We start from the raw sequence: 5,085 nt of genomic DNA, 5'->3' as shown, positions 1-5,085 counted from the left end.
TTCTTTGGGATGCAATGGTACAGTCTCCTGAGTTGGATGCTCTGGAAATGCACCTTGTGTGGGCTATGTGGGCACTCCTATTGTACTTGTGTATTGCTTGTTCTTGGCCTGTTCATGCATGGGATCCACCCTTGAGGTGGCTGAGTATGAGGTCCAAACGTGAGCATGGCATGTGAGCTGCTCTACAAGTGCAAACCAATAATTTTTTTAAAAAGATAAAGAAAAAAAAGAATAAGAAAAGTAATAGACAGAAAAAAAGAAATAAAAGTAGAATTCACCTCAGCAGAATTTAGTGCCTGCTGCAATCTCCTTTTATTTTTTTATTTTTATTTTTATTTTTTTAAAGCCTACAGCACCTAGTATTCCCAGGTGGTCTCCCATCCACGAACTAACCAGGCCCAACACTGCTTAGCTTCCAAAATCAGATGAGATCGGGCGCATTTAAGGTGTTAATGGCCATAGACTGCAATCTCCTTGTAGATGTGCTTTTTGTGGCGTTTGTTGGATTCTCCTCCAATGTTACCTGAAGTTGACCACTTGGTGTGTCTAGGTCTCTTGGGAGGGACTCTGGTACAGGCCAATGTCACATGCTGTCTGTGCCTGGCCCTCAGCAACCAGTTTGATGCTACAAGTGATCCATAGTTGTGGCTGCCTATGCTGGTTTAGCTGCACATGGGAAGAACCAACCTGAGCTCCAAGGCCACTTTTACCAGCACCGGGCCTGCAGGCAGGTCAGCAAATGTCCTAAGGCACTCTGGGATCTGCCTCTGGTTGCCTCCACCTGCCAGCTGAGTGTTAGGCTCAGTCACTGAAAGAACTTCTGGCAGAATCAGACAGATGGGGGCTAATGGATTTCCCATGAGGGTCAGGGGCCAATCAGAAGGTGGTTCCCTGCCCCAAAGCCAAACGACTAAATCCTAGCTTTTCCCCTGACTTCAGCAGGGTGGAGCCCCTAATAGTCACGCAGGTGGGGGCCTCTGAAGCCCAGAGATTGGGTCTGCCAGAAGCTGGGAGGGTAGTTCAGTAGGATCTCCTGTGAGGGCGAAGCACCAGTCAGGTTCACAGGAAAGTGTGAGGGATGGCCCCATCCCAAAACCTGTCACTGAACCCGGCTGAATCTTCCCAGACTTCTAAACTCAGCCTATGCCAGTGACTCCTCAGCAGGGCTTAAGATCCATAGGGTGTGGCAGAGGGATTCCAGAAGGTAGGATAATTACTTTCCCCCAGGGTGATGTAGCTCAAAACTGAATGCTCTTCCCAAGAAAGATGGCTACTGTAGTGTCAGAGAATTACTCAGTACAGGGATCCTGGTGGCTGTTTCCCAGCCTCCTCCCCAGGGCCTCAAACCCCAGATTCTTCTCAGGTGACTCTTGCCCTCCTGCCATTGGAGCTTAGGGTGAGTGACTGCAAAGGAAATTTTGTGAATTGGCCCTTTAAGGAGGTGCCTGTGTCTCCAGACTCCATCTCTCCTTAGTGGACAAAAACCCTGCTTCTTTTTCCAGTTGGACGTTATGTGGGTGTCTCTTCCCATCTCTGGTGCTCTGAGCTGGGGAGCCCGGCCTGAGATTTAGGCTCCATGCTTCTCAGGGGGAACCCCCCACAGCAGAGCCTCAGCCACTGCCTGTGGGAGTGGGGCCAGCCCTTTTCTGGTTTCCACCCTTCCTACCAGTCTCAAGTGGATTCTTCTGTAAATCCTTGGTCATAATATTTCTTTTCAGTTTGTCTGTAGTTGGTTATTTAAAGTGATTGTTCTTTAATTTAGTTATATTCCCACTTTGGTCCTGGGGGCGAGATGCATGTAATATCTACCTACTCTGATGCTATCTTGAAAAACCTCTGGTTCTATTGGCTTTCTCGCCATGAAGTTACACACGCTGTGCACCAGTATCTCAGGTGTCTTCTCCCAGGCTCCCCTGGTATTTTCATGAGTTTATCAAACCAGCATGGACTGCAGCACAATCTACTGACTCCAAGGCCCAAGTACATGCTCTCTGGAGACTTACTTGACCAAAGTGTGTAAAGCATACTTCACCCCACCTCCTCCATAATTGACTCAATTCTTGTCAGAAAATCCTGCATGAGTTCCTTGCACCCATCATGAACTGGATCTCACTACATGTAGATAGTTAATAGAAGCTCATCATTGAAATGAGTGAAATAACAATTATCTATCTGTGCTCACTTTGGATAAGGCTCTATATTTTTTGTAGCTGCCCATTTACAAAGTAGATGCATCCTTCCAAAATCAATGTCACTTTTGTTGAAGCACAGGAGATTAATTACAGCTCATTCCTGATCTGTGCCAAGATACACCTTCTCTCATGCAACTGTACAAGCCCCTTAAACTGGGTGTAATTCAGACATGCAACATTTTAGGCACTGTCAGGATCCCTGGCTCAGGGAAATTATCCTGGTGGTGAGGACCTGTGTGATGCCTCGCCTCTCACCCCCCTGAGATGAGGCATACGCAGAGGTCACATCGCTGCTCTAGCAGGAGAATCCAGGTATCGTGCAGGATGTTTGCTTGCTATGGGTTCAAAGGATGACAACAAATAGTATCTTCCAGATTTCATGTGAAAACACAAGATTTGAGACATTACTGTTTAATCCCACAGAATTGCTAAGCTTTGATGCATAGGGCATACGTTTCATTCCAACATTTGTGCTTTCCATGGGGACCAGACTATCCCTTGATTTACGAGCATCCCCATCCATTCTCCCACCTCACTACAGACCAGTCAAATGTTCTGTGTAAATGTAGAAACTATAGCTAATCAGTAGGATTTTACTGTGTCATTACTTGTCAACCTTTATTTGCCAATAAGGATTTGTGCATTATAACTAACGTCTCTAACTAAAATAATTTTATTACATCTATATAGGAAGTTTATGAGACGATTTCCTATCATACCTATTACTCACATATTGAAGTTTAGCCTAATATATTATGGCAAAAGATATTCAGAAACAGTACACAGCTGCCCTCTTGTGTCACTTTCATATAATCCAATCTATTCGTGTTTAACTACCAGTGATTCCATTAGCTATGCATTTTTAAAGGTCACCATGTACCGTTACTTTTCTACTTCTGGTATTAATAGTCTAAATGGTAATTTACAAAGCATAAGATGTAAAAATATACCAGCTTTCTAAATCAATTTAATCAGGACATATTGCATAAACATCTAAATATTTAAAATATGCCTATAATGTGCTCTGTCCAGGTCCTTTCCTTACCCAAATACCCAAAAGTCTTAACATGCTTTTGTGTTATCTATTATACTCAATTAGTGCTCAATTAATATTTAATCTGTTCTTATTGGGGGCATGGATTTTCACTAATCCTTTGTTAATGACCTCTCAATGCCCATAGAAGATAAAATGGAATCAAGTTGTCTTTTATAACAGTTGACAAGGGCATCCCCCACAGAGGACAACCACAGTCTCTGTTGCCATTTATTAAGCACCTACTATGAGCAAAGTGCTGTGTTAAGGTTGTTATAAACAGAGTATAGAGAACATGCATAAAAAATAAATCTTATCTCCACTGAACAGATGAAGAAACCCAGGCACAGGACTTAGGTAGTGCCTTCCAAGAATTTGGTGAAAATTCTTGGGTAATGGTGGTCCAGGTCATCAGACTATAACTCTGCCAACCAAAACAACCACCCTTTTCTTCAGCATCTCCCACTATAATAAGCTATCTCCATGAGTTCATGGCCAGCCAACCATTCAGTATCCTGGAAACAATGTGATTAAAGCGAGAGGATGCTTAGACAATGAACATAAGCCTATCATCAGTGTTGACAGAAATGGATGTTCTGTTTCTTTATTAAGTTGCTGTGTTTGCTTATTAAGTACTATGTGGTTCTAGCTCCATATAGTATTTCTCTGTATCAAAGAGGGATAGATAGAAAAAGGTTAAAACAAGCCATATTATTTTGGGGAAATTAAGAGCTGAACTTCTGCACTGGTCAACACTGGTTGGTGGCTACACACAATACCAGGTAGAGAGATGACCAACCAGCTGTTCAGTCTCAGTCCCTCACCTCTTGGAAGCTTCTAGAACTTACAACAAAGAGACAGAAATACGCTGTAATGCAGAAAATATAAGTTGAAGTGTGACCATAAACAGGTATGCATGGAGGTAGAATGGAGAGATTCTTGAGAGGATTTGGAGGTGAAGAAAGGGTGAAGATTGTAAGTCAAGAATGAGGCTTAGCTCCATATTGTATTAATATATAAACCCAGCTCTTCTAGTAGTGCAGGTGGTAGCTTCAGAGTGGGCATAAAATGATATTGATCCTGCTACTTTGACTGCAATTTCTGGAAGAGGACAGGTGCCTATAGGTGGGAATGTCTGGGAAAACATCCTTCTGTAGAGTGTAATTTAGCAACAGTGATTTAGGGCATGTAGCAGTGCATTTCTTGACTCAAGATCACTACAAGGGTTGAAGTCAGAGGAAGAAAGATTCGGGGGAACAGCCAAGCTTCCTGAAGCAGCGAGGTGCAATGAGAAAACCGAGAATTAAAAATCGTAAGTCCTGGGCTCCTGTCCTATCTCTAACTAACTCGCTGTATGACTTTGGGCAATGGCTTCATTTCTATGGTTCTAGTTTCTTCTTTCAAATGTCTTCCTTGGGCACTTAGATAGTCCCTCCATTCTTAAAGCTCTCTAAACTCAATCCCTTCCATGTTAGAGACCTCGCTGTGTCTGTCAGCCCACAAGCACTGAATTTTTTCATTTGTGTTGGGCTGAACTTTATGCCATCTCCAAAATTTATAACCCCAGTACCTCAGAATCTGACTGTATTTGGAGATAGTCTCTTGAAAGAGGTAATTAAGTTAAAACAAGGTCATGAGAATGGCCCCTAATTCAATATCAACCGGCATCATTATAAGATAAGGACATTTAGACATACAGGGAAGACAATGTGAAGATAGGAGGCAGATGGTCATCTACTAGCCGAGGAGAGAAGCCTCAGAAGAAACCACCCTTGCTCACTCCTGGATCTCGGATTTCTAGACACCAGAACTGTGAGAAAATAAATTCCTGTGGTTTAAGCCACCCAGTCTGTGGTACCC

The 5,085-nt window shown here is 43.1% G+C and overlaps 1 pseudogene; it reads right to left on the bottom strand.

Annotated features, from left to right (window-relative positions):
- Positions 1 to 344: 344 nt before the first annotated feature.
- LOC111827106 lies at positions 345 to 464 on the bottom strand (annotated as a pseudogene).
- Between the last annotated feature and the right edge of the window lie 4,621 nt (positions 465 to 5,085).

This window comes from Myotis lucifugus, unplaced genomic scaffold (assembly GCF_000147115.1).
Source record: "Myotis lucifugus unplaced genomic scaffold, Myoluc2.0 scaffold_132, whole genome shotgun sequence".
Lineage (NCBI taxonomy): Eukaryota > Metazoa > Chordata > Mammalia > Chiroptera > Vespertilionidae > Myotis > Myotis lucifugus.
Note: the sequence above shows the minus strand (reverse complement) of the source record. Positions and strands in the feature narration are given on the sequence as shown.